At 46.0% G+C, this 12,161-nt stretch overlaps 1 protein-coding gene across 4 annotated transcripts in view; it reads left to right on the forward strand.

The window, feature by feature from the left end:
• The window catches only part of LOC138447921 (zinc finger protein 84-like), a 198,490-nt gene that overhangs the window by 3,851 nt on the left and 182,478 nt on the right, over nt 1-12,161 (forward strand). The window contains exon 2 of one of the 4 annotated variants that reach the window (XM_069604444.1): nt 409-524. The exons of 1 other annotated variant lie outside the window; for it this stretch is intronic. The gene's annotated coding sequence lies outside the window, so the exon portion shown is untranslated. Of the gene's footprint in view, nt 1-408; nt 525-1,641; nt 1,859-12,161 lie in introns of all 4 variants that reach the window. 2 more of the 4 variants (XM_069604443.1, XM_069604445.1) reach the window with 2 other exon arrangements.

Here is a 12,161-nt window from a genome sequence, read left to right on the forward strand (position 1 = left end):
CATGGACACCTTCCAGTCAAGCCTCTGCAATATGAAACCAACACCAATGTGACCAGCCCTATACAGAAGCAGCCGCTATTACTGTTCTTACCGATTTCTACTTCTGTCTGCTGAATGGGTGGTGTGACCCTGTCAGCGCTGCTCTTGTGGATGCTGCTTCTTGGCTTTACTAGAGGCATAATATGTGTTGGGCGGGAGGTTAGGCTACTGTTGAGACTCTCGCGAGTCCCTTTCTGAATCTCTTTTGATCAGGGACACGGACGGGGGAATGGCCATCTGTTTTTTGCCTTCCGTGCATGGGAGGGTGCATATGGAGGGCATTTCCTAATGTTTGTGGGTCACTGAGAAGCCGTTCCCGTTGGAACACTATTTTATTGGGAAAAATAGTAATTGCCTGCAATACTATAGGCAGATGGGGAGCAGCTGCAAGTGGCTCTGGGTCACCTGGCCTAAGCCCAGTCCACCTGGCAGACAAAGAAAAGGGCAATTTCTGTTTGGTCCTGTTCGAACCAGGAGGGCAGCAGGTAAGCATTCACCAACATTTGTCTACTCCTTCTGTCCCCAGAGGCCATCCCCACCTCTGGCCCCCCACACTTGTCGCATACAGAAATTTTCTGTATTGCTTGATTCTTCTACCCTTTCCCCCCCACCCCCCTCCACTCCTTTTCCCCCCTACATCCTACCTCGGCAGGAGTCTGTCCTGATACATTCCGGTTTCACCATCAACGCCTTTTGCCAATGCTTGGAATTTACTTTTTTGGACTTCATTGACTCGCAGTGCGTCACCCTCTCTCAACTCTCATGCTGGACTTCCCCCTGCACCTTGTACTCATGATGGCCTTGAATCATGCTGTTCCCATTTTCATCTTGAATCCTGGCTTGTATTTTTTGTTCTCTCGCAACATTGTTACTACTGACTTCTGCAATTGTATTCACTCTCCCCGCTTGCTTCTCCACTTTTCACTGCTCACTCTCTGCTCTCTCCCCCTCTCCCGTTTCCTATCTCCTCCCCTTAATTTCTTCTATGCACTTACTCTCTCAGAATTGTCCTTGACCTAGTATTATAGCAACCTTGTTTGTCTCCAGCACTATCAGGCCTAGTACGATAGTCACTTGTTTTGTTCCTCCCCTCCCTTTCTGCACCCCACTCCCTCACCTTTTGTTTTTCTCCAGCTCTACCAGAAATGTCGTCAGGCCTAGTACGGTAGTCGCCTGTCTGTTTCCATTTCCTCCCACCCCCCCCTTCCTTATCTATGTCTTAGCTCTTGCACTATCTGAAATATCATCAGGCCGAGTACGATAGTTAATTTCACATCCTTACTATTCATGGACTGTAAGAATGTCAATGTATTTTCCCTTGCCCCCCCCCCCCTTGCCTTGAATCGCTTTGAAACACATAGTTTATTTATATAGCGCCTATACACAATCATATAAATAGCCTCTAACAAAGGCTATATATGGCTTGGACCTAAAGTGGCCTTGCCTGGGAGCAACATGGCTCAGTAAACCATAGTAAGAAGCCAGGAATTGGTTCTTTAGATGTGTCTGGGGGGCCTTCTCTTTTTACTATTCCTGATGACTTTATTTTTGTATCGTGGTTTATTGTGTCAGCATTGTAACCGGAATCATGCTTTCTTGTAGAAGGACAAACAGTCCGTAAATGAATGAAGCCTCGTTGTCAGCATGGCCAGAGCGTCCGGTAGTTACTGCTGCGACTCGCACTTAATGGAAGCTTCTAGTGCACCCCAGCCACCTCCTGCCGGGCTTTGTCAAGTTAGTCTTTTCAAGCAGTGGCACCGAGAGGCTGAGCAATTGGCCCTGTTTCTCTCATCATATAGTGTTGTGCTGCATGTAGTAGGTTCGTTTCCTCGCCGACCTTTGCAGCTTATCATAATGTTTAACATGTGTTTGAGAAAATTCCATTACAATATTGCCTGTTCAACCTGTGGAAGATTGGTGCAAGCACAGCTTTGCTTCTCACCCCAACACATTTCACTGAAGCTTGAACGATCAGTACATGCTCTTAAATGGAGCACAAGGCTTTTACTTCTGATGTGACAATCTAGCGCTGCTTTAGTCCTGTAACAATAAGAAAGAGACTTGTAAGCATCTTTTGTTGTGAGGCATGGTAGGAGGTAAGGGCATGCATGGAAGCATTCTGGCACAAGGGTGGGGCCATCTCTGCTGCCACCATCCACCTCTGGGTTAGGACACACTGTGGGTGGCTCATTGTTGGGCCTCCCAGCCCTGAGAGGGGTTCCTGTCCACTCCAGACAAGGCCAGACTACTAGTCTTGCCACAGCACACAACTAATACACACTGCACGCCCCCGCCCCTGCAAGGGAAAACTCAGAGTAAACCGACTTTAAGAATAAAAGGGCACTCTGGGATTGTAGACAGCAAACCTTTCAGCACAAAATGTCAAAGTTTATGAAGGTGTCTTCTAAAAAGTTATGGAATGGGGGACCTATTAGTTATTAGGGTACTTTGAGGCAGACCAAGGGGACAGGAGCACTTCAATTACCTCAACAGACTCAAGCTGTGCTTTAAAGCAGCCGAGCCAAGCGAGTAGTGCTGTTCCAGTGGCTAGTCGGAATCAGGCTCACGGTGGATTTGAGTCAATGTTTGAGACCGTGCTGCGTTTGCAATTGGGTAAGCTGATCGCTTGCAGGGGACTGAGTCGGCTTTAGTGTCAGGTGGAGACAATGCTCTCAGTTCAGTCGAGTTGGATGCTTTAATGGATTCTCGCCAGCAGTCAAGATGAGACGAGCATTTCAAGCATTTAAACAGATTGAAGGTCTTAGAGTACCAAAAGCATCACTGTAGGTCCTGTAGCTGCTCGAGGAGGGTTCAGCATGGTCAAGTCGGCTTAGTGTCTCGAGGCTGAGGACATGTTTCTGGGTTGCCCAGTCCAAGGTCTTCAGAAACGAGACGAGTCCTTTCTTCCACACTTGAACTGCAGAATGATTGTCTGACACTTGCAGGTGAGGTATCCTCCACCTTCAGTGAGCAGAACCCTTGTTCCAGCGGGCATGAAGTGCAGAGCCTTTGTTCCACCGGTGATCACCCGAAATGTGCCCCTGGATGGTTCAGGGGAAGAGTTTCCTTCTTCTTTGGAGCTCTGTCTTCACCTCTATGGCAGGGGCAAACAGCGTTCCAGGCGAAGCCTTCCAGACAAGAAGTCCAGGGATGAAACGGCAAAGGGGACGGTTTCACGCCCTTAAATAGTCACAGCCTGCTTAAGGGGCCTATGCTGGCTGCTGTATTAAGTGTCATTTGTCTGCTGATGATGTAATTCCCAGAGCACTCTGTAGGAAGTGGGAGGGGGAACAGGAAGTATGGGAGCACCAAACTCGTAATGTCTTTTCTCTAGAGACGTACTATCAGAAAGAAAATGTCACTATTATACCAGTAATTTTGTGGACTAGCACCTATTCTGTGTGTGCATGATAACATGGCTGCCCTGTTTATGAAGCTATAAGGGAGAAGCCTTGTAATATACTACACATGTCTGCTATACATGCACTAAATACTTTGCAAATAAAACTAGGTTGCCCTCGTTGGAAGTAAATACTTTGCGCATGCTTCACAGAACACCTACCTGTTACCTGAAAACTTGATATTTATTGAAAACATCCATTTCAGAATCCATTCACTATCAGTTTGGGTATTCCTTTTGTGCTGAAAGAGGTGTTAGAGAAAATGTAAGCAGGGTTGCCTTGCGTGATGACCCTGCTGTTCTGTTTGTGTATAATGGAACCCAGCAATCCTTTGCTAACTAGTCTTATCCAGGGCAAATCTGGACATGGTGGCAATACCTGGTATGTGATAGCGCTTCATACGATGTTAGCACCAGAACATATGTCAATACCTGAAATTACGGTACTCCCTGTGCATATGTTGTGCAGATGGCTTTAACTCCTGGACATATGAAGCCCGTCCCTTACAGACGCGAATACCAATCTAGTTCAATCTTAAATGTCCTTTAGCTCCCAATGATCATTCTATTTTTTATGGGTGTCTCATGTATCCTAGATGCTCTAGCGTGCCCCAAAGAAGCAGGGAAAAGGGGCTGGTGAGTGGGGGAAGATGTGCTTAGGATGAGTGTGATAGAGGAAGGCAGGGTTTAGGTGGCAAGCTTCCAGACTGGAACATGCAAAGACATGATCTCAACTTTACAAATCTAAGTTACTATACCAGCATTTAGGATTAATATTATTTAACTATATCCGCACCAGCGTTGCCCAGTGGCCTTTTCCAGCCAGGATTTGCCCCTTTATTGCACTCGGAGTGCATCCAGCCACCATTGCAACCCACGAGGTCTGCACCATTCCAAGATGGCCGACCGCCACATCTTCACCCCTCTACTCGGCCCCACAACCCTGTAAGCATCGTGATTGGCCCCTCTCCCCTACTTGGGAGCCAACCACAAGCCGGCAGGCTTCGAGCCGGCCCACCACGAAGGCACTGTGCCTGTCTCTAGCCTGTCTACGCCGTCGAGCATAGGGCTAGAACCCCTGCCCACCTTCTCTGGGGTAAGCATACAGCCCCTTTCAACAACCTTTTCTTAACTCATTAGCTAGCGACCTGAACTGTTTCAAGCCATCACTGACCCGGTATACATGAACCTCTCATCATTGCTACCTCCAAGGTCTCCACTGCACAGTGGTGCACTTGAACTGCCACAAAATGCTTCAGTGCCCTACTTGTATCCACTTAACCAATTACAGACCACTAGTCCTGTATAGCCATTAGTAATGGTCTTAGCACTGCATTAGCATTATTATCCAAGCCTCTCCTGCTTCATACTAGCAACATGTATCACCACCTGCATTCTGCCCTGGCCATGCCCTGCTGTATGCTGCCTCTGATAACTGTATCTGCAGTACGGTCTACCAAAGCCCACTGTGACACTGTGTTGTGCCTTATGGTCGCTTAGAGACCACTGTGTTGTGCCTTATGGTCGCTTAGAGACCACTGTGTTGTGCCTTATGGTCGCTTAGAGACCACTGTGATACTGTGTTGCCCAACTGATACTGCATCTAACCCACTCTCGCCTACCCACCTCAATATGTACGCCACACATACACTGTACCTCTTCATAGGCTTAGTCCACACCTTACTGACCAGTAGTACTGACTACTCTATGCCCGCAGGGCAACCCAACAACCATATCATGGAACCTAGACACACCACCACACACGCTACTCCTCCCGAGATCATACTCAGACAGTACAGACTCAGAACACGGACATTCCCCTTAGCATTCCCCTCAACACCAATGCAGGTAATACTCAGGAACTTACGCATAAGCTCTCGCACTCACACCAAGACCTGGCAACCATACACTATCACCCATAAACACCCTAACAGTGCTCCAACGCTCGCTCCAACCTCACATGACCAGCGTTAAGTCGGACACCATTTGTCTAGCAAGCCTACACACACTACCAAAAAGTCCATCACTAGTACCGTCCTCAAGCCACCACAACCAAAAAAGTTCCAACACCTTAGATGTGCGTTATTAAATGTTCGCTCACTCAACGCCCACGCTTTAGAAGTTAATGACATTACCAACCAGGACCTAGATATGTTAGCCATAACAGAAACTTGGCTGCATTCTGCCGCTGGCCCGACTATCAGCTTAGCTGTACCATCAGGATACTCGATCCTAAGACAGGATAGATTAACCAAAATAGGAGGTGGAGTTGCACTGATTTTTAAAGACACCTTAGCATTAAGACATACTCCCACCTCTGGGGAAGACACCATTGACATCCTCTCAGCCAAACTTACCCTCTCTCCCAAAAATACTGTAAACATTCACGTCACATATAGACCCCCAGGCCCTGCTAATAACTTCAAAGGCATAGTCAACCATCTTCTTGGGGAAAACATCAAACAAACGTCCAAAACACTGTTTCTAGGAGACCTAAACCTTGGATATAATGATAAACTCGACAAAGAAGCTACCACTCTCGCAAGAAACCTCACAGATCTAGGATTCACACAAAAAGTCACTGCCCTGACCCATAATAAAGGCCGTATCTTAGACTGGGTGGCAGATCACAACTGTGGATCCACTCTCAACTCTAACACAGCCCTTCCATGGTCTGATCACAACTGCCTCCAATTCTGCATCCCCATATCATCTTACTCCAAACCTCTAAAACCTGCACCGGCCACGCTAGCCAGAAGTGCCAAAAAACTCACAGCAGACAATATAGGTCCCTTCCTCAACACCCCATGCCTAGCACCCCCGTTTTCCTCCAACCCCAACACTCTAGCAGAGATCTTCAAAAACACGCTCACCATGGCCATCAATACCGCAGCCCCTCTTGAAAACAAAAAAGAAAAAAAATCGTTTCACTCTAACTCATGGTTCACGGATGACTTACTAAATCTGCGCCAACGTAAGCGCCAAGCCCTCAAAACATGGCAGGCCAATCCCTGTGAGGAGACCAAAGTAGACTTCCTTTGTATCTCTAAAAAATACAAAAATGCCACATTCAAGGCAAAGTCAGAAACCTACAATAAACGTATCCTGGAAGCCGACTCCCACTCAAAAGAGCTCTTCACCATCCCCCCTATCTGCACAGATGAGATTGTTAAGGATGAAGCCTGGTGCAATAGCATCCAAACAGCGATGTGAAATAAAATAGACCTTCTCCAAACTAAAATAGCAGAACACTATAGGGCTCTACACCCCCAACAGACCCTCTCCGTCAATACCGCCAAAGATAAGCACACCTCAAAATTCAATTTTTCGCCAATCACCGAGTCGGACACTCTCCACATCCTTAAACAGCTCAAACCATCTCAATGCAAAGGCGACATTTGCCCCCCCAACATAATCAAAGAGTGTGCTGCACCCCTCGCACCGATCATCACAGCTTTCATTAATGCCTCATTCAAGACGGGTTAAGTCCCGGACAGCCTTAAAGAGGCGTGGGTACGCCCGCTCTTAAAGAAACCAACCTTGGACCCCGCCCAACCTAACAATTACCGGCCCATTACAACGGTTCCATTTCTCCTAAAAATCCTAGATAAAGCTGCACACATGCAGATACAGGCCTACCTGGAAAACAACTCTGTCCTAGGCAAAAGGCAGTCCGGATTCCGTAAAGGTCTTGGAACTGAAACTGCGTTACTAGATCTGAAGAATCAAATCACCCTAATCCTAGATAAAGGTAAGCCGGCCCTCCTGCTCCTCCTCGACCTTTCAGCGGCTTTTGATTTAGTCGATCATGCCATTCTCACGAACCACCTAACTCAGGCCGCTCATTTCTCCAAACAAGCCACAAATTGGATTACCTCTTTCCTCAAAGGTAGAGTGATGAAAGTGTTCTCCAATATAGCCAATGCAGAGCCTACCACCATCAGGTATGGAGTCCCTCAGGGTTCATGTACAGCTCCCACCCTCTATAATCTTTTTACCAAACCTCTCTTTGATAAATTGGACACACTTGGGATCACATACACCAACTACGCTGACGATACCCAAGTACTCCTCCCGCTCACAGGACGCTACCTTCAGGACGCAGCCACCCTCCAGAATATATACGCCACCATCCAAGCATGGATGGCCACGAACGGCCTATGTCTTAACAGTGATAAGACCGAAATTCTCATCCTTGGCCAAAAATCCACTCTCAAGAATCTCAACCCACTCTACACAAAACTTCTGCATAGACAATTGTGTCATCCCAGTTCTACCTTCTGTTAAAACACTAGGAGTCCACATTGACGCATCACTATCCATGGACAAGCAAGTCAACTCCATTGTCTCTGCCTCCGCCCTGAGCACTAAGCTCATTAATTCCATTAAACCTTTCCTAACCAAAGATAATTGCTTATCTATTGCCAGAGCCACCATTGGAGCCAAGATAGATTATTGTAATGCGCTATTGGCTGGCACTTCCAACACCAATCTCAATAAACTCCAAACACCACAAAATAATGCACTAAGAGCAGCCCTCAATATACCTAAACGGGACCACATCGCGCAAGCCAGAAAGGCAGCACATTGGCTACCTGTCAAAGAGCGCATTACATTCAAAATACTTACCACTGCACACAAATGTATTAACCTATCCGCACCCTCATACCTGTCTGATACTCTAGTCAGATTGCACTCCACTAGACCAACGAGGCAATGCCACACCAACCAACTTAGGGTCCCACGCATCAAACGAGCTAGAGCAGGTGGAATAAGCTTCCCATACATTGCCCCGAAGCTATGGAACGCACTACCTAGCACACTCTGAGCAGAAAACTCTCTCACTGTCTTCCGAAAAAAATTGAAAACCACCTTGTTCAACTAGCTCCTCCTACGACATCATCTCCTCTTCCTCTCCTATCTTCGCCTTACTAACTACTAAGTAATGACTTCATTGTATGTATAACAAGTCATGTCTGTAACAAGCGCCACGATGCCCTACGGGCTGCACGTGCGCTTAACAAATGCGAATAAATAAATAAGAATAAGTGCAAAAGTAGAGGGAGGAAGCAGGAAGCGGCCGCATGATCCAAATGCTCAGCCTTCCGTTTAAGTGTGTTCCTGACTTCAGGTGACATCTTATGCTCTAGTGCATTTTGAAGAGCACCACGTGCCCCTTTGGCCACGATGGTGCTACATAGAGTATGGGTGAACTTCACCAGAGGAATCTGCCAGCAATCTAGTTTAGATCTCATTAAAACACTGTTTTTCCTTAAATAATGTTTGTCCAGTTCGCTTCTTAGATTAAGTTCCAGTGTTTTATGTTTCTTGGTGACTACGACCCAACTGGCGCATATAGATTTCCTGATTTCTGGAATAGTAAGCTATTAGGTAAAGTTAGTTTTGAGGTTTCTACAGAACTCCAAGTAAAGTATGAATGTTTCTTAGCAGAAATGGCTTTGTTATCCAGACAGTGATTTAAACTCAACCTTTTTAAATTTTTTTTTTACTAAGAACTAATACAATGAGGCAAACCTATGGGAACTGGGCTTTGATTTCCACATTGATGGAGGTGTCTCGTTGCCACGTTTTGTATCGTCTGCAATCTTTTTACATGTTTCTCTGGTAAAACTAGATGGGTATCTAAAATCAAGTCTTGAAAAGATAAAGGCAATCAGGACTGTGACTGCACGTGGGACAGACAGAAGAGGTAGTTGATCTCTGACATTTCTCAGTTGGGACAAGTAAAACTGTCTCCTGAGATATTTGTGTTTCAAGCTTGAGTTTGGCATCTCAGGATTCCAAGGTTCCTTACAGGAACCAAGAGGCGGGCGAGAACAGCCACCATGGGATTGCATCTGCATTTATACCTAACACTTCCATGTATTCGGATTTACGTTCACATGGAGTTCATCCATTTTTTTATTGTTACAAGAACTTTCCTTAATGGGGCATTGTTTCTCTTTATCTTGATTGATAATCCTTTATTCGACTATGGAGTCATCAGGAAAATACATGTTGCATTACATACAAATCATTATTACATTAATCCAAACAATACCACAATTAAAACTCCTCTTCCCATTTCTACGTAAATAACCATTGTCCTGAGTGTATATATATACAGGAGCAAACAAAAATGCATTATTCTCCTAAATCATAAAAAATGAGCAGTCAAAACAACGATTCCAATTCCCCATAGCTAGCAATTAAAAGTCCTCAATTACTTTGCATAATAATCTATATCATGATCTGATTATAACACCTTAAGGCAGACATCAATAACAAAAAGCAATAACTAGTGGCACGCTTAATTCTAAAATGCTAGCAATATGTGTTTCCTCCACCAGGCTCAGTGAATATAACTAGTGTGGCACCCTTAATTCTAGTGCTAGCAATATGTGTTTCCTCACCAGGCTCAGTGAATATAACTAGTGTGGCACCCTTAATTCTAGTGCTAGCAATATGCGTTTCCTCACCAGGCTCAGTGAATATAACTAGTGGGCATGCTAGCAATATGCGTTTCCTCACCAGGCTCAGTGAATATAACTAGTGTGGCACCCTTAATTCTAGTTCTAGCAATATGCGTTTCCTCCACCAGGCTCAGTGAATATAACTAGTGTGGCACCCTTAATTCTAGTGCTAGCAATATGCGTTTCCTCACCAGGCTCAGTGAATATAACTAGTGTGGCATCCTTAATTCTAGTGCTAGCAATATGCGTTTCCTCACCAGGCTCAGTGAATATAACTAGTGTGGCACCCTTAATTATAGTGCTAGCAATATGCGTTTCCTCACCAGGCTCAGTGGGCCTTATTAGGACCCAGGCGGTAAGGGGTTTACGGCGACGTAAACAGCGCCGACCCTTACCGCCTGATTCCGAGGTCCCTTAGCGCCATGGAGGATTTAACACCTGCTTTTAGCAGGTGTTAAAATCCATGGCGCTAAGGGACCTTGTTGTTAATTACGCCACCATAATTTACGGTGGGGTAATTAACACCTTCCCCACTCCCATTATGCCCTATGGGGCAAAAATGGGAATGGGGAAGGGTAAATGGGTTAATGGGGATTTACCGCCCCGCCAACCTCGGAATGGGGCGGTAAGTCCGCCAACCACCATGGCGTAAACGTAGTTTACGCCATGGCGGTAAAGGTACGACCCAGGCGGTAACTTACCGCCTGGGTCGTAATGAAGCCCAGTGAATAGAACTAGTGGGAACCCTTAATTCTATTGCTGGCAATATGCGTTTCCTTCACCAGGCTCAGTGAATATAACTAGTGGGCACCCTTAATTCTAGTGCTAGCAATATGCGTTTCCTCTCCAGGCTCAGTGAATATAACTAGTGTGGCACCCTTAATTCTAGTGCTAGCAATATGCGTTTCCTTCACCAGGCTCAGTGAATATAACTAGTGGGCACCCTTAATTCTAGTGCTAGCAATATGCGTTTCCTCTCCAGGCTCAGTGAATATAACTAGTGTGACATCCTTAATTCTAGTGCTAGCAATATGCGTTTCCTTCACCAGGCTCAGTGAATATAACTAGTGTGGCACCCTTAATTCTAGTGCTAGCAATATGCGTTTCCTCACCAGGCTCAGTGAATATAACTAGTGGGGCACCATTAATTCTAGTGCTAGCAATATGCGTTTCCTCACCAGGCTCAGTGAATATAACTAGTGTGGCATCCTTAATTCTAGTGCTAGCAATATGCGTTTCCTCTCCAGGCTCAGTGAATATAACTAGTGTGGCATCCTTAATTCTAGTGCTGGCAATATGCGTTTCCTCTCCAGGCTCAGTGAATATAACTAGTGTGGCACCCTTAATTCTAGTGCTAGCAATATGCGTTTCCTCACCAGGCTCAGTGAATAGAACTAGTGGGCACCCTTAATTCTAGTGCTAGCAATATGCGTTTCCTTCACCAGGCTCAGTGAATATAACTAGTGGGGCACCCTTAATTCTAGTGCTAGCAATATGTGTTTCCTCACCAGGCTCAGTGAATATAACTAGTGTGGCACCCTTAATTCTAGTGCTAGCAATATGCGTTTCCTCACCAGGCTCAGTGAATAGAACTAGTGGGCATGCTAGCAATATGCGTTTCCTCACCAGGCTCAGTGAATATAACTAGTGTGGCACCCTTAATTCTAGTTCTAGCAATATGCGTTTCCTCCACCAGGCTCAGTGAATATAACTAGTGTGGCACCCTTAATTCTAGTGCTAGCAATATGCGTTTCCTCACCAGGCTCAGTGAATATAACTAGTGTGGCATCCTTAATTCTAGTGCTAGCAATATGCGTTTCCTCACCAGGCTCAGTGAATATGACTAGTGTGGCACCCTTAATTATAGTGCTAGCAATATGCGTTTCCTCACCAGGCTCAGTGGGCCTTATTAGGACCCAGGCGGTAAGGGGTTTACGGCGACGTAAACAACGCCGACCCTTACCGCCTGATTCCGAGGTCCCTTAGCGCCATGGAGGATTTAACACCTGCTTTTAGCAGGTGTTAAAATCCATGGCGCTAAGGGACCTTGTTGTTAATTACGCCACCATAATTTACGGTGGCGTAATTAACACCTTCCCCACTCCCATTATGCCCTATGGGGCAAAAATGGGAATGGGCAAGGGTAAATGGGTTAATGGGGACTTACCGCCCCGCCAACCTCGGAATGGGGCGGTAAGTCCGCCAACCACCATGGCGTAAACATAGTTTACGCCATGGCGGTAAAGGTA

The sequence above is a fragment of the Ambystoma mexicanum genome, chromosome 3q (assembly GCF_040938575.1).
Source record: "Ambystoma mexicanum isolate Mex_15411 chromosome 3q, UKY_AmexF1_1, whole genome shotgun sequence".
Lineage (NCBI taxonomy): Eukaryota > Metazoa > Chordata > Amphibia > Caudata > Ambystomatidae > Ambystoma > Ambystoma mexicanum.